Source organism: Molossus molossus, unplaced genomic scaffold (assembly GCF_014108415.1).
Source record: "Molossus molossus isolate mMolMol1 unplaced genomic scaffold, mMolMol1.p scaffold_m16_p_1, whole genome shotgun sequence".
Lineage (NCBI taxonomy): Eukaryota > Metazoa > Chordata > Mammalia > Chiroptera > Molossidae > Molossus > Molossus molossus.
In genome coordinates this window covers 177,375,139-177,393,900 of record NW_023425344.1, presented here as the reverse complement: position 1 = coordinate 177,393,900, position 18,762 = coordinate 177,375,139, and the positions used below count along the sequence as shown (strand labels likewise).

Sequence of the window (18,762 nt, the reverse complement as noted above, 5' to 3'; positions counted from 1 at the left end):
AAATACCCAGTTGGGGGGCATGTAGGAGGCGACCAATCGATGTTCTCTATCATCAGTATTTCTCTCTCTCTCCCTCTCCATAAATCAATAAAGAAAAAAATTTTTTAATATAAGACTGACTCAACAAGAATAACTATAAAAGAGTATGTTGCCCAAGTAATTTGACATTAATAATCTTTACAATTCATTAAGAATGTGGCTTGTTAACAAATAAGAATAAATCAAAGAGTAATGTATTAGAATTAGCACAGTATTAGAACTTTTTGAACTTTTGATCACCTACACATATGCTGGGATAAGAAATAAGTATTACTTATTAGAAACTGAAAAAAAAAAAAATCAATGTATGATGAAAAATTTTAAAATTAGAAAAAAGTAACAGCAGATTTAAAAACACTTTAATGTTTATGACTGCAACAAAACAATTTTTTTTTCAGACTCTGACATACCAACAGACACGATCAGGTTTGAGTGGAATTTAGTTGCTGCAAACAGACTGTCTGCAGCCAGCTTTGGGAAGGTAACTATAATAATGGAGGAGGAGCCTAGCCAGTGTGGCTCAGTGGTTGAATGTCAACTCATGCACCAAGAGGTCACCAGTTTGATTCCCAGTCAGGGCACTTGCCCAGGTTGTAGGCCAAATCCCCAGTGGGGGGCATGCAGGAGGCGACCAATCAATGTTTTTCTCTCATTGCTATTTCTATCTCTCTCTCTCCCTCTCCCTTTCTCTCTCTCTCTCTAAAATCAATAAAGAAAAAAAAATTTTAAATAACAGAGGAGGAAAAATACAATGATGTAGGGACATTTGGAAGAACAGCTTTGTTTTCTAACACATCACAACAGATCTAAGTTGGTTAAGACATACAAGTTAAAATTCTTTTCTGACTAGATAAATACTTGTAGAACTATTTATATATGAGATCTTAAAGTCTTTCAATCTAGTAGTAACAATAAGAACAATGTATTTTCTTATTTCTGTTAAGGTTAAATATATGTTAATTATGGAAAAAAAAATACATGTGAATAGGTGAAGTCTAAAATTGAGAAAAGTGAAACTACAATTAGCATAAATATATTAAAATGCGATACAGATGAAGGAGGAGGGAGAAGTGGTTCCCCTATAGTATCAGGCTAGGAATTAAGAGAAAAGGGAAGAAATGAGGTTGCATAATAGATTTACACAAGTGAAAAGTGTTCCAAATAAAATTACTTCAGGCGTGAATAATAGAAGAAACAGAATAAGGGCACGTACACTCCCTCCCCCAAAACTGTGAGTACTGTGTAAGAGGACTCTGCAGCTAAGATCAGCTAGGTACCAACCAGTCTCCACTGCTCATTGTCCATCTGACTTTGGAGAATTACATGAAGTAACACAGAGTACTCAAACACTGCCTGACACATAATAAAAACTTCAATAAATAGTAGTAGCAATAGTGAGATTGGTCTCTAGGTGATTTCACTAACCCATAATAGAATAGTTGCTATGAGAGGCTGGGAGGTCATTTCTTTTGAGGGGAGATTTGTTGGAGAATGGGAGGGGGAGGAGTTTGGACCTCACAGAGCTTGTGAATAGATTCTGACGAACTTAAGTTAATGGATTCTAAGAGCAGTGGAAATTATTTCAATCTCCTAATGTTTTTCCTTCTTCTAAAAGAAATTCTAGGGTATTTGATAGAAGAGGGTAGAGGGGTAGAAGGGAAACACCTAGGTCACTAAACAACTAAAACTTCTAAAGATATATTTCAAGTTATTTGGGGAAATATAGAGCAAAACTCCCATCGTAAAATCACTAGACTTGTTTTCCACAAGCATTTAAAATAGACCAAGCCAAAAATGGGTATAAATGCATTTTTGTTTAACTAACAACTAATAATTTGGGAGAGCAGAGTAAAATTAAACTTTCAAACTACTGTGTACTTGATTATAGTTGCTACCTTACAAGTAGCTCATTACATATTTACAAATAGTATTATCTAAAAAGTAGTGTAGTTGGTAACCAAACCTAAAAACTTTTACTAGTAACTTTCTGAAATACCTTTGAATCATTTCATTTTTTAAACAAAAATTCCAAATTCAAATTAAATTATTTGATAACCCAAATCAAAATTGGTATCTGAACAAATTGCTTCATATCATAAACGATATAATTATATCATCCTCTGGACAATATAAAAACTGCATCCTTGCCCTGGCTGGTTTGGCTCAGTAGCTGGAGCATCAGCTCGCGGACCAGAAGGACCCAGGTTCGGTTCCTGCTAAAGGCACGTGTCCCCGGCCCGGTTGGGGTCGTGTGGGTGGCAGCCAGTCGATGTGTCTTTCTCACATTGATGTTTCTCTCTCTTTCTTCCTCCCTCCCTCACTCCTGCTGTCTGAAGATAAATGCAAAAATGGTCTTGGATGAGGATAAAAAAGAACAAAAACAAAAACTGCATCCTTTATGAAGGATACCAAGGTATCCTATGACATATGAAATTATACGGTTTTTAAATACATATTTTACTAATTATTAATAAACATTTATCTTTAACACTGTTCTAGTTGAGTGGGATTTTAGAAATTTTTTTAAAGTAACAAAAGAAACAATGGCATGTTTCACGCATAATAGCAGTTCAGCTACGACAAAGGGGAAGAAGCCAGTATTTCAATATGTCTGTCATAAAAGAAAGACTGAGAAACTGCTCTAGATTAAAGGAGAATAAAGACACATGACAGCTAAATGCTACATGATTTTGTACTGAAGGAACAAAAATGTTATGAGAACATTATTAAAATAGTTGGCAAAACTGGAATATGGAGTCTACATTATAGTACTGTATTTATGTTAAATTTCCTAAATAAAATAATTACACTGTGATTACATAAGAAAATATCCTTGTTCCTAGGAAAAATACACTAAAAGCACTAAGGGGTTTTGCATGCCACTTACTTAAAATACATAATTAAAAATCAAGTGTGTGTGTGTGTGTGTGTGTGTGTGTGTGTGTGTACTGGGGAAAAGAAAGAATAAAACCAATGTGGCAAAATGTTAAAAACTGGTGAATTTGGGTATTGAGTATATAGAAATTGTTGCTGAAAGTTGATTCTTCGCTAAGACTAGGAAAGGGACAAACAAAGGGAGGTGAGAAGTATGCAAAGTACAAATAAACTGTATTAGACACGAAAATGGGGTCAAAACTGAAGGTACAGCAAAACATTTAGAAAATAATAAATACAATGTAAGGTTTTACGACCTCAAATTTATAAAACGACATGAAATAACTGATTTCCTAGTAAAACTAAACTTATAAAAACTGACTAAACAGAAAACCATTAGAGACCTGTAACCATTGAAGAAACTGAATCAGTAGAAAGTGAGAATGAAAGGGGATGAGGGATGGAGCTGGGATACAGTGGGACTCTATCAGCATCTCTGGGAAACGGGTCAACCACTAAGACCATAAGCAAAAAGGCCACTTCCCTTTGGAGAACTGAGGGAATTAATATCAGCAAAAAGAGAAGGGAACTGTCACAATAATTAGGACACTGCTCTGGTGGCCACACTGAAGAACAATATAAAATTATTGGGCACAGGTAATATCCCTTGCTTCATTATTTGGCTCTTTCTCAAGTCCCTATCATAGCCTGTTAGATCTCTGAGTTGCAAGAATAAAACTAAATAATCTTAAACAATTCTCTTCTCCCTCAACTGGGTCTGCATGACTTGGAGAGGGGCTCATACAATTTTGATGGAATCAATCTCAATGATCTAATGATTTAACAGTCATGAACCTTTATTAATTGATTCATATGGCAATATCTATATGACACAAAAACATTTAGAAAGGCAAGAATATCCAAAGACATAATGATGACTAGAGAGTTCCAGTCTGTGAATGGAAGGAGACCAAAAAAGGATATACAAGATTTCAATAATTTAATAAAGTTTAACAAGGTTATGGATATTAGAATAAAAAGAAAGGTCTCATATCAGTAACTAAATTTTCTACCTTAAAAAATTAGAAAAACAATTTTTTAAAAAAAGAGCCAAAAACCCAAATCAAACAGAAAGAAATGAAAAAAAAAAGCAGAAATCTATAAAACTGAAAATAATCAATGAGACAAAATGCTGGTTTAAAATACAGTAACTTGATAAATCTCTAGCAAGACTGATAAATTAAAAAATGAAGACAAATAATCAATTTCAGGAATGCAACAGTATATTGCTAAAGATCCTGTAGCCTTTAAAAGAATAATTAAAATACTAAGAACTAATACTCATAAATTAGACAACTGTTAGAAGAAATGAGCCAATTCTAAGAAAATGACATATTACCAAAACTCAATCGATACTATAATGTTAATCTGAAATTCCTATAACCATTAAAGTCATTTACAGAAATTGAATTTTTAACTTAAATGTTCTCAAGAAGAGCACTCTCTACACTGAGATGATTTTACCGGAGAATTCTACCAAATATTTAAAGAGGAACTAACACCAATTTAACATAATCTCTTCCAGAAAACAGAAGAGGGGTAATACTTCCCAATTCATTTTATGAGACCAGAATTATCTGATACCAACACCAAAAAAGAAAACTACAGACCAATTATCTCTCATGGTCTTAAACACAAAATTCCTCAACAAAATAGTAATATATCAAATCCAGTAACATATAAAAAGATTATACACCATAACTAAGTAGGATTTATTCCAGGTATACAAGACTGAGTCAACATTCAAAATCAATCAATGTAATCTGTCTCATGTCATCAAGCTAAAGATACTCTATCAGTTAATACAGAAAAGGCATTTGACTATTCAAACACCCATTCATAATAAAAATTATTACCAAGTTAGAAATAGAGGGGAATTATCTCAATTCTATAAAGTTTGCCTATTAAAAACCCTATAGCTAACATCATACTCAAAGGTGAAAGACTGAATGTGTTTCCACTAAGATCTGATGAAGGCAAGAATGTCTACTATTACCCTTCTTGCTAAACAGAGAACTGAAAGTTCTAGCCACAGCAATAAGAAAAGAATAAATAAACAAAAGGCATACAGATTGAAAAGGAAGAAATAAAACTGTTCTTATTTGTAGATGACATGTCTACTTTCAATAATCCCAGGGAATTTAACAAAAAAAAACTCATAGTTCAGCAAGGTAACAGGATAAACAAACAAAACTTAATCACATTTCCATACACATACAATTAGCATGCACTAACTAAAGTTTTAACACAATATGATTTATAATTGCTCCAAAGAAAAATGAAACAGAGGTATACACTTAACTAAATATATATTGGATCTATATGCTGCAAATCACAAAATGCTAATAAAATAATTCAAGAGGGAATAAAAAGGATGCAAAGATCTAACTAGAGACATTTGCATTCATGGACTGAAAAGTTCAACACAGTAAAGATGTCAATTCTCCCCAAATTGACCCATAGGTTTAATATTCCTATCAAAATCCCAGTAAGGATTTTGGTATAAATGGACAAAATTCTAAAATTTATGTAAAAAGCACAGACCTAAAATAGCTAAAATAATCTTAAGAAACAAGACTAAATGGGAGACATCACTCTACCCAATAGTAGGGCTTACAATATAGCTATAATAATACAGTGTATGATACTTGTGGAGGGATAGACTAGAGCAATGAAACAAAATGGAGAACTTATACAAAAATACTCAACTGATTTTTAACAAAAGTACAAAAGTAATTTTATGGAGGAAGGAGAAATTTTTTACCAAATGGTTCTGGAAAAAATGGGACATTCATAGGCAAAATAAATTTATGTTGACCTAAGGATCATACCTTAGGTAAAAATTAACAACTATAAAACTTTTAGAAAGAAATCATAAATCTTTGGGACCTAGGGCTATGCAAATAGTTCTGAGACTTGACGCCATAATCATGGGCCATGAAAAAAAACAAAAACTGATAGACTGTACTTCATCAAAATTTAAAACTTTGTTCTGCAAAACACCCTGTCAAGGAGATAAAAAGAATGAGAGAAAATATTTGCAAACCATATACTTACTTATCCCAACAAAGAATATATAGAATATATAAAGAACTCTCAAAACTCAACAGAATAAAAAATCAATCCAATGAGAAAAATGGCAAAAGACTGAACATCTGTTTCACCAAAGAAGGTACACATAAACGCATGAAAAAATGTTCAACATCATTAGCCATTAGGAAAATGCAAAATATAACCACAATGAGCTATTACTACAAACCTATCAGATTGACTAAAGTGAAAAATAGTAACTACACAATATGCTGGCGAGAATGCCCAGAAACTGGATTGCTCATACACTGCTGGTAAAAATGTAACATGGTGTAGCCTCTCTGGGAAAAAGTCTGGAAGTTTCTAACAAAACTAAACATGGAACTACCACACAACCCAGCAATTACATTATGGTCATTTATCCAAGAGAAATAAAACTTATGTTCACAGCACCTATATTTGCAATAGCACCAAACTGTAAAAGAGCCTTCATTTCCTTCAGTGAGTCAATGGTTAAACTTTGGTACATAGTTATCGTAGAACACTAGACAACAATAAACAGGGACAAACTTTTGATACACACTCAACAACCTGGATGAACTCTCAGGGAACTATGCTGAATGGAAAAACAAAACAGAACACAATCCTGCCTGGCCAGTGTGGGGCCAGTGTAGCTCAGTGGATTGAGCATCGCCCCGTGGACTGAGAGGTACTAATTAATTCCCAGTCAGGGCACATGCCCGGGTTTCTGGCCCCTTGCATGCAGGAGGCAATTGATTGATGTATCTCTCTAACACTGATGTTTCTATCTCTCTCCCCCTTCCTCTTTCTCTAAAAAAAATTTCAATTAAAAATATATTTTAGCCCTGGCCGGTTTGGCTCAGCGGGTAGAGCATCAGCCTGCGGTCCCGAGAGATCCGGGTTCGGTTCCCGCTAAGGGCATGTACCTTGGTTGCAGTTTGTCCCCGGCCCTGGTCGGTCGTGCGGGTGGCAGCCACTCGATGTGTCCCTTTCACATGATGTTTCTCTCTCTCTCTCTCTCTCTCTCTCTCTCTCTCTCTCTCTCTCTCTCCCTCCCTCCCTCCCTCCCTCCCTCCCTCCCACTGTACCTGAACAAAAAATGTCCTCGGGTGAGGATAAAAAAAAAAAAATCAATCTATCTATCTATCTATCTATCTATCTATCTATCTATCTATCTTTAAAAAAATCAATTTATAAAGTCCAAAGAATATTTGCAAAACCAGATTTCAGGAAAATTATATCAATTCTGATGGGGGAAACAAGAGACATCAAGGACACTTCCTTATTGTGATAAATGATATCTCAAAACAATCACTAACATTATACTTCTCTATGCAACACTAGAGATCCCATTAAGTTCACACAAAAAAAGCCAACATTACCACCAACATTATAGGTTCTGCCTAAAACTATGCAAGAAGATGAGATGCATGAATGAGTTTTAAAAGAGACCAAAAATGACTCCCCAAAATCGCATACAACAGTCACAAAATTTTTTGTATACGTAGAAAAAAATTTAAATGAATGTACCTAGGTTGTTGTTTTTGTTTTTTTTTAAAGTGGTTAGAGTTATAGAAAATGAGAAAAAAATATATCCAAAAAGAAGGGTAAAGACTAATGAGGGAAATTAGTATTAGCTGATATTAAACTCTATATAAAACATTTAGAAAGTATAATATTCAGCCATGGCTGGTTTGGCTCAGGGGTTAGAATACTGGCCTGCAGATCAAAGATTCCAGTAAAGGGTTCGTACCTTGGTTGTGCTTTGACCCTGACGTTGGAGTAGCACAGGAGATAGCCAACTAATGTGTCTCTCACATCAATGTTTCTCTCTCTCCCTTCATCCCTCCCACTCTATCTGAAAATCAATGAAAAAATATCCTCCACTGAGGATTTAAAAAAAAAAAAAAGAGGCCCTGGCCAGTTTAGCTCAGTGCTTAAAGTGTCGGCCTGTGGACCAGAGTCCCGGGTCAGTTCCTGCTAAGGGCATATACCTCAGTTGCAATTTGTATCCGACCCTGTTTGGGGTCGTGTGGGTGGCAACCACTGGATGTGTCTCTCTCATGTCGATGTTTCTCTCTTCCTCCCCCTGTCCCTCCAGCTCTATCTGATGACAAATGCAAAAATGTCCTCGGATGAGGATAAAAAAAAAGAGTATAATATTCACATAAGAATCAACAAACAAAAGAGTGAAATTAAATAGAGAGTGATATGAATTGAACTGCATCCTTCTGAAATCTAGAAAGAGAGCTCTCACCAGATCAGAAACCAAATCAATCAGCACCCAGATCTTGGACTCTCCAGCCTCCAGAACTGTGAGAAATAAATTTCCACTGTTTTAGCCAGCCAGTCTATGGTATTTTTTTATGGCAGCCCAAGCAAACTAATACAAGGAAAGTCTAGCATACGGTAGGCATTCAAATAGCTGTTGATTAATTAAAAGAATAATAGTAATCAACCAATCAATTAATAACATGCTACATTCACATAATTCAGATTCTAACACAGCAAAAGTAGTGACAAAATATTTAGAAAGCTATTAAGTGAGATAAAAAAGTTTGAACTTTAATTTAGCTATTAGGGAAGCTATTAACTATTATAACAATTTAATGGCAGTTGGAATGTAATGGTAGTAATGTGAAATGCATCACAATCAGGTATAAAGAAGATGAAGCCAAAACAATTCTGATGAGGCTGATAGACCAGATCAACCAGTATAAATAATTAAAGAATGGAATAATTTTAATTTAAAGCATGTCAACTAAATAATAAAAAGGACGTTTAGTCTATTCAGTAAAGAGTGTGCTGAAGGAGATTAAGAATTAACCTGCAGTTTTCTGAAAAAAGGAAATAAAAGGAACAAAGCAGGTAAATGGAAAATATACTAAATCTTAATTTCTAGGAAAGAGCTATCACATGTTTCCAAAAGAAAAATACTAGATATGCTATCAGGCAGGTTTTTTCTCTTCAGGGAATATTGGCAATATTAAGAGTTAACTTTTGAAAAACAACTACCAAGAGAAAGTCTCAAAACTTATGGTTATACAAGGAAGTCATTAATAGTACGATTTACCACCTTTTCAATGGGCTGACCCTAAATGAATAGGTAATTTCTGAGTAGGTGCATGTTGCTGTTGTTGTCATTATCATTTCTTCGGATTCCAATCCTTCACAGCACAACTGATTTGCTTTCTCTAACTCAATTTTCCGTCTACAACTAACCTATAACAATAAAAAGGAAATTGTTCCTGCTATTATTATTTCCTCGGGACTAGCAATCTGTCTACATGCTCTACTCCACATAAACTCTTAATATGCCATCTATAGTTATTAATGTAAAAGAGGGAAGGGCATTTCCTAAGTTCAATGCTTTTGGTAAACCATAACGAAGTAAAGCCACATCATGAAAATGAGTGCCTTTGGGAAATGGCAGATAGATTCAAGACAAAGGAAATAATTGCCAGATTATAAAAATTCCTCCCCATAACCCTGGCTGGGTGGTTCAGCGGGTTGGAGTGTTATACCTTGCACACCAAAAGGTCAGGGGCTCGATCCCCAGTCAGGGCTCGTAAGGAAGGCAAACGAATGATGATCTCTCTCACATGGATGTTTCTCTCTCCCTCCTGTTTCCGCTCTCAAAAAAAACAAAACAACAATAAGAAAAAAACATCAATAAAAACATATCCTCAGGTAAGAATTAAAAAAAAAAAAAAAGTTCTTCCCTACAAATAAACTTCCTATACTATACTTCTTTCCCGATTTGTTTTTACCCTTATCATTTAGGACTATATAGCATATTAATTCTTGTAATTATTTATTACTTGTATTTCTCATTTATATTTCTTGTAATATTTCTTTGTCCCTCACCAGAATGTAAATTATCTTAAAAACTAGAATTTCTGTCATTGTTCATTTGTTACTGTTCATTTAGATATTCCCAGTACTTAGAACAGTGTCTAGTACACAGTAGTTTTTCAATATGTATTTGTCACATGAAAGATTAGCCTTTAAAAAACGGGAGTATTCTCTTTTAATAATGTAAAATCTGCCCTGGCCAGTGTGTACAGTGGTTAGAGTGTTGGCCTGAGCACCAAAGGGTTGCAGGTTCGATTCCCAGCCCTGGTCAGGGTGAATGTGGGAGGCAACCAATTGATATGTCTCTCTTACATCGATATTTCTCTGTCTCTCTCTCTTTGCCCTACCCCCCCACCCTTCTACTCTCTCTAAAAATCAAACAAAAAAATAGCCTCTGGTGAGGATTAACAAAAAAATAAAATAAAATAATGTAGACTCCAATGAAGTTCCTTTAGTGTAAAGTAAGGTAAAAACTCAGCAACATACTGTCTACTGAAATAAGCAGTTTCAATGACGGACAAAAAAATTAGAGCGGATTTAAAAAGAAAATAATAGAAAAGATACTCAAGTCATAGAAATCCACTGAAATTGGGAGAAAATCAGAGGCACAAAATAATAGAGTAAGTAGGAAATTGTAGACCAAGAGAAGGAGAATAAAAAAAAAAAAAAAAAGACAGGAAATTGTAAAATTCCTCAAATGGAGCAGTTTTGGATAACAACCAAATCCAGGAAAGCAGCCTGATGCAATGATGACCAAAAGGTCAAGACTGTGCAAAGCAAAGTAGCCAAGAATAATGATGAGGTTCAGATGTGGAAAAATTGGCTATGGGAAGGAATTGCTAAGGTCAGCAGATAAAAATGAAAGCTAAAGGATGGTGATCTGAATGGGATAGTGTCAATAAAGGGATTTATATATATGGCTGATGGAGTAATACTCTGTAAGGCAAATAAAGCACAATAAAAATGCTAACACTATCTCTATTCCAACTTTCCCCGACCCCCATTGTGATATTATAGTGAATAGGAGAACCAGTATCTTTCAAGAGACAGAGCTGCTGAATCTTAAAGGGAAAACTAGTTAATGCAATTGGTTTTTAGTGGAAGACTGAGGTTTCACAATGCAATAATTCACAGAGGCACAGTGGGAAAAGCTAAGCAGGAAATTGTTGTTCTGTATTTCATAAAGTTCAATCCAAAACAGAAAGATATTCCCCTGGTCTTGCAAAGTTTCCCATAGTGAAAAGGGGGCAAGTCTCATTGTTAATAAAGCTACTCCTATATTATAACTATTTTCTCCCCAGAAAACAAATACCCTAATTTTGTTTTAGGCTCTAATAACCGGAAAGAAACCCCATTTTACAATGAGTCATTTAAAACAGTAAAACTATTATCTTACAGGCATTTTCATTTTTATAAGCCACTTTTTATTCACAACCTAATTATACATATTAATCTGAAAAAGGTATCCTTAATCTCTCTGGCAACTTCCTAAACTTGAAATGTTTCTTGTTTTCCCTTTCTTTATTTCATTTTTACCTTTATTTGTTACTTTTACCTTTACCCATTATTGCCTTTGTCACTATAAATTTATAATGACAGCTATCTTCTAATTTTGCTGATAAAGCACAGTACTTTGCTTCCACAGAATATTTTTAGTAATCCAAATGTTGTTAAGAGTCCTACTGTATCTTTCTATGTAGCCTATTCCATTTTTTGTCATTTCTTAGCATATAATATACTTTTAAAAGCATAATTTTAATTAACTTTGTAAATTTACAGTATTTTATTGCCTACTACATAAACATCAGAATACCTAATTTAGATCTCCATGGTAATTTAAAACTGTTTAGTAGTAAATACTTTAGTAAAATTTTAATGTCATTATGGACAGCTTATTCAGCTACTTATGAAGATTCTAAAGGTATATTATAACAGTGTTTTAAATTTACATACCACATACAACTCAGCTAAAAAAGGGCAAAAAATATAACCTACATATATGATAAAATGTCTGCCAACAAAATACAAGGGTCATACTAACAGAAAAGGGTCAAAATATTTAATAGAAAATGAATGCAAAAGAGAAATCTTCTATTATGCAGAATGTGAAGCTCTACAGTATACAAATTGACAGTTTAATTTTAGCTAGCATTTAAGAAATGTGTGATCCAGGATAACACTAACTTATACTCGAGAATTAAAGGAAAAAAAATCAAGGCTATAAAGATTTAGAAGAAAATGGAGGATATAACCCATACAGATCAAGAAAAGCGGTTCTGAGAATTCATCCTTGTTAAAGACCATTCCATCCCCAAGTGTTTGGAAGAAAGGCAGTACTTTGATTACCTTCAAATATAACACCGAAGCCTTGTGCTTCTCAGTGCTTTCCAAATTTTTCCTCAGGCACACTTAAAATAATAACATTCTTAGGGCAAGTAGAAAAGAGGTGTTGCTACTGGTTAAGAGGCAAGAAGCCTAGAGGCTCCAGCCACTTTTATTCATGACACACAGTTTAGAGTATCAAAAGGGTAACCTATAAAATAAATTCTACCTTTGTAAGCATCGTAAAACAAAGAAGTTATAGGCAGGCATCACAGGAAATAATGTCTGGTTACTCTGAATGAACAAACCAATAAATGAATGAGTACTGAACCAATTACATAAAACACTATCTTCCTGAAAAAGATCTTCATTTGTGTTCCCTTTCTTATTTATTTATTTATTTAAAAAGTGAACTATAACCCTTTGGGATAAATAAAGTATTTTTAGCACAAGTAATTGCAAATCAAAGGCTAGAAAAACTCTTCTACCAAAGTACTTCTTTCACCCTTGAGAAAAGCCATCTTCACTACTGTTACCAGTACTCTGACTTATGAACACTCTTTAAAGAGTACCGATATTCCTTTATTAGCTACACAAATGGCCATGCTAATCATCTATTCTTTCTTAAAGGGCTCAAGTTGTTCTTAGGGTATGAGGGGCAGGTATCTCACTTCATTTCTAAATTTATCTAAGATAGAAGACTCTAAGATGTGACCCCAAACAACATGGCTACAGAACACTGACTTTTGCAAATATCTTTTATATAATTAAAATGGAATTCACTCAATAAGTTTTTAAAAAAAACTATCAACTTGGGAAGAACTTTGTAAATTTATAGACTCAACAGTCACAGAGTACGTCTTTGATACATCAAAAATACTAGAACTCAGAAAACTGAATTAAAATAAAACCAATCAAAAATATCTACAGAAACAGACATTAAGAATTCCAAAATGGACACTTCCAGTCAAGATGGCAGTGTAGATAAATGCGGTATTGCCTCCTCCCACAACCACATCAAAATTACAACGAAACTATAACACAACCATCATTCATAACTGCCTGAAATCGAGCTGAATGGAAGTCCTACAACTACAAAATTAAAGCAGCAGCCACATCCAGACTGGTAGGAGGGGCGGAGGCGGAAGGGCTGGCTCCACACCCACGTGTGGCGGATAAAAATCAGGAGGACACCTCAGGTGGGAAGGTCCTCCCTGAGGACTGAGGGGTCCCCGTCCCACACCAGACACCCAGCTCAGGGTCCCAGGGCCAGGAAAAAAAGTCCCCATCATTTCTGGCTGTAAAACCAGCAGGAACTGAGGCTGAAGGAGGCTGAGGCTACTGGAGCCCCAGACAGCTCCTCTTAAAGGGCCCGCGCACAGACTTACTCTGACTTGCTCCCTCTGAGCTTGGAGAAGAGGCAGCTTGAGGGGCACCAGAGACATATGGGGACGAACTGAGCTGTTTGGCCTCTGGACAAGGGCTCGAGAGGCAGATTTCTCCTGGACAGACCTGCTGTCAGAGGCCTTTGTTCCTTTGGTAAACCCTTCCCTGGGGCGACAGCTGCCATATCTGGGACTCCAGCAACCTGGCTCACACTGTTTGCCCAGTCCTGGTGATTCCGTGAGGCCCTGCCCCATCCAACATTCGGGCCCACCCAAGCTGTTTCCAAAGGCTTTACCACAGGGTTGGCCTGTCTTGGATCCTGCTTCAGAGTTTCCTAAAATCTCTCAAACAAGCAGCATCTGGTCTCAGCAAGCCCATACCTCTCGTTAAGTAGCCCAGGCCTGGCACTAGAAGCAGCCAGCCTTGGCTCACAACTTGGCTTTTCCTGGGCACCTCCAAGCCCAGCACAAGAAGCAGCCATCGGCAGATCACTTTCACTTTGTAGCTTATTTCGGGCGGCCCTGGATAGAACACAGGCAGTGGCTGACCTTGCCCCAGAGCCAGCACACCCAGTGGACAGCTTCAGACAACATCAAAACACCACTACCCAACACCTCCACAAGTGACACACTCAATGAGTGGACTCAGTGGGTACCAGAGCCCTGATGAAGTAAGTCTTGCTCTGTGTGGTGGGCCCCTACACAGCTCATCCTCCAAGGTAGTCAGAGGCCAGTCACTAGTGGGCACAGCCAGTCCTTGCAGCTGAACAGCCTGAGTAAATCCCTCCCCTTGACGACACGCCAACAGCAAATCAAGACTCAATTACAACAGAATGGTGTATAGTCCACACTAGGGGTACACCTTGAGGGCCCAGCTGGAGTGATCGGGAGACTGTGCTACTGTGATCCAATAGGACACCTACAACAGTAGGCCACCCTATGAAGCCTAGGAGACATAGCAACTCTGCCTAACACATAAAAACAATCACAGGGAAGCAGCCAAAATAAGGAGACAAAGAAACATGTCCCAAATGAACGAAAAAAAAATATCTCAAGGAAAAGAACCAAATAAAATGGAGATAAGCAATCAGTCAGATGCAGAGTTCAAAACACAGGTTATAAAATTGCTCAAGGAACTTGGTGAGACATTCAAGGGACTTAGTGAGACCTTCAAAGAACTTAAAGAGACCTCCAAGGAACTTAGTGAGAACATCAACAACATATAAAAGGACCAGTCAGAAATGAAGGATGCACTAACTGAAATAAAGAATAATTTACAGGGAATCAATAGTAGAGTAGGTAAAGCCAAGAAGCAAAACATCGATTTGGAATATAAGGAAGATGAAAACACCCAACCAGAACAGCAAAAAGAAAAAAGAATCCAAAAAAATAAGGGTAGTGTAAGGAGCCTCTGGGACAACTTCAAGCGTGCCAACATTCGCATCATAAGGGTGCCTGAAAGAGAAGAGAGCAAGAAACGGAAAACAATAATGACAGAAAACTTCCCTAACTTGGTGAAGCAAACAGACAAGCAAGTCCAGGAAGCACAGAGTCCCAAACAAGTTGAACTCAAAGAGGTCCACACCAAGACATATCATCATCAAAATGCCAAAGGTTAAATACAAAGAATCTTAAAAGTAGCAAGAGAAAAGCAGTCCATTACCTACTAAGGAACTCCCATAAGACTGTCAGGTGATTTCTCAAGAGAAACTTTGCAGGCCAGAAAGAAGTGGCAAGAGATATTCAAGGTGATGAAAAGCAATGACCTACAAGCAAGATTACTCTATCCTGCAAAGCTATAATTTAGAATCGATGAACATATCAAGAGTTTCCCAGGCAAGAAAAAGCTAAAGGAATTCATCACCACCAAACCAGTATTATATGAAAATGTTGAAGGGTCTTCTTGAAGGCAATAAAGAACAAAAATATGAACAATAAAATGGCAATACATACATATCTATCAACAATTGAATCTACAAACAAAGTGAGCAAGCAGAACAGAAACAAATTAATAGATACAGAAAATTTTTTGTTGCTTGCCAGATGGGTAGGGGCTCGGGGTGGGTGGGTGAAAAAGATGAAGGAATTAAGAAGTCCAAACTGGTTGTTAGACTGATGAACTTCAAGAGGAAGTGGGGAGGGAGGGAGGGCGGGATGAGATAAACCAAAGAACTTCTATGCATATATGCATAACCATCTAACACTGACAATAGTGTGGGGAAGGCAGGTGGGGGCAGGACCGGGGAGAGGGACAATGGGGGCAAAAAGGAGAAACACCTGTAATACATTCAACAATAAAAATGAGTTAAAAAAAAAAGAAAAGAATTCCAAAATGCAGTGATAATGAAAAAGTATATATACTTCAGTTCTGTATTGCTTCAGGAGTATCTTGGTCAAAAGTGTATTACCTAGAAAAGGGGTCAATTAATCTGCTTATTTCAATGTCACTGTCCCATTTGTCTTGAGACTCCACAAGACTCTGATGTTTTCAATTTATAAGCATGAAGTATTGCCTTTGCCTTTAATCATACAAGTCCCCATAACCTAAAATGCTTTACTACAAAGCTAATCTCTACAAAAAATATGGCAACCCTCCAACTGAATATTTTTTCCTTCCTGTCTACACTGAGATATATTTATTATCCCTGTTATACAGATAATAAGCTTCCTCAAGGAGAAATGGTTATGTGAAACAACAGGTGTTCAGATTCCTAAATCTGTGATTCTACCAGAAGAATATATTTTCTTGGTAGTCTATTATGATTCTACACCTAAGGGCTTTTTTAAAATCCTGCCATAGGGAATACGTTTGTTCTTTCTGAATCCCAGGTTTACTCTGACTAGCCTTATGTGCAAAGCCACAATGAGCAAGCACTTAATCCATCAGCTGCTTTTGATCAGATTATGTCCCTTATTAAATTATCCTAAATAAACTATCCATTAATATAGCCAACATTTTTAGATCTTTACTATTTTACTCAGTTTCTAAAATCGACAACTTCTCCAACAACATTTCCCAACATTTCCAACATTAACCCAATCCAGAAGCATTATACTCCAGGACAAGTCACCATAAGCTCTTTCTTAGAAGTTTACAAAGTCTTACTCTAATTAGAATTTTTTTTTTCTTTACTGATTTTAGAGAGAAAGGAAGGGGGAGGGAGAGAGAGATAGAAACACTGATGAGCGAGAATATCGACTGGCCACCTCCTGCATTCCCCCCACTAGGGACTGGGCCCATAACCTGGGCATGTGCCCTGACCAGCAATTAAACCAGTGACCTCTTGGTGCATGGGTTGATGCTCAACCACTGAGCAACACCTTCTGGGCTACAAAGTCTTATTTTAAATTAGCATTAGTATATGCCAGCCACCATCTTATCAAAAGCCAGAATCACTTTTAAATATTTAAACTTTCAGAGATGACATTTTAAATTTATTATATACACTAAAATTCAATTGGGGTTTCCTGTAATCCTATAAACTACATTCTGGTTCACTGAGATACACTGTCAGGAGAGAATCATAAACTCATATAGAACTAGAGATAGAAGGCTTTCAAAATGATTTAGGATAACTCTCCCTTCCACTGAGGCAGAAACTGGGGCACAAGTTAGTTTAGCACAACAAATTAAATTACTGAAATAATGCAATAGCAAAAGTTATCCAGAAACCAAGAAGCAAAATTTAAAATAAATTTATTTAAAATGCCCAGGCCCTGGCTGGGTAGCTCAATTGGTTAGAACATTGTCCCGATACACCAAGGTTGCAGGTTGTCAGGGCACATACAAGAATCAATCGTGAATGCATAAATAAGTGGAACAACAAATCGATATTTCTCTCTCTCCTCCTTCTCCTTCTTTCTTTTAAATCAACAAAGTTTTTAAAAATTGTTTTAAATGTTCATGTATGAAAACATTATTTAGCATTTAAAATACATTTTCAATAGAAACAACATCATAGATGCTAAATGAGCTCATAAACCAGTCCACAGATATTTTTTCAAGGGTCTGAGAAATTTTTGGCACTTTATTATCATTATGCTTCTAAGTTATGTTCTCCTTTTGCTTGATGCAGGAATAACACTAACATTACTCAGCTTTCTGAATATGATTAGAGTTGTTTTATGGCTTACAAATGAAATAAAGGAGGAGAAAGAGCATCCTATATGAATTAAAAAGTAAATATCTCAAATAACCAAAGGTTAGAATAAATACACAGATGAAAGAAAATACTCGTCTGGGTGGAAGATAGTTTTAAAAACTAGGCTGACAGCCCAGCCAGTGTGGCTCAGTGGATTGAGCATCGTCCCATGGACTGAGAGGTCCTGGTTTGATTCTCAGCCAGGGCACATGCCTAGGTTGCAGGCTCCATCCCCAGTAGGAGACATGCAGGAGGCAACCAATGGATATTTCTCTCTCACATCAATATTTCTCTCTCCCCCCGTTAAAAAAAAAAAATCAATAAAAGCTAGGCTGGCAATCAGGTAACCTTATGAGCCTAGGATAATTAAATTAATAGGAAATGAAGAGAAAGAACCTGAGAATACAAAAGTCTGGGGGAGGAGGGTGTCCCAGCAAAATGTTGCTGTTTAAGGAACCAGATATTTATGGTCTCTGATGCAACTACTCAAGTGTGCCACTGCAGTATGAAAGTATCCATATGCAAAATGTAAATGAATGAGAGCTTGGCTATGTTACAATACAATTTTATATGCAGACTTTGAAATTTGGATTTCATTTCTTTTCGTGTTTCACAAAATTATTACTCTTCTTTGATTATTTTCAATTACTTAAAAATGCTAAAACCATTCTTAATGCACGGGCCATATGCAAACAGGTGGCAGGCCTGGATTTGGCCTGTGGACTATGGCTTGCCAGCCTCCACTCAAGGAGATAGTGCGGAGAAGTGGGGTGTACCTGGTTTAATAACTAGGGGGATATCCATGAACATTCTTCCATTAAACCTAACCAGAAAAGCAGCTCCTTTCTAACATGAGTGTACATTAATGTCAGTTCCAGTTTCCAAAAAAAACCCCAGAAATAGTTCATTGTGCTTAATATTAAAAGAGCTTCTGCCCTGGCCGGTTTGGCTCAGCGGTTGGAGCGTCCGCCTGCGGTCCGGAGAGACCCGGGTTCGGTTCCTGCTAAGGGCACGTACCTCGGTTGCAGTTTGTC

General features: G+C 36.5%; 1 protein-coding gene across 2 annotated transcripts in view; it reads right to left on the bottom strand.

Annotated features, from left to right (window-relative positions):
* Positions 1 to 18,762, bottom strand: part of SPRED1 (sprouty related EVH1 domain containing 1) — a 124,200-nt gene that overhangs the window by 44,597 nt on the left and 60,841 nt on the right. The window lies entirely within an intron of this gene.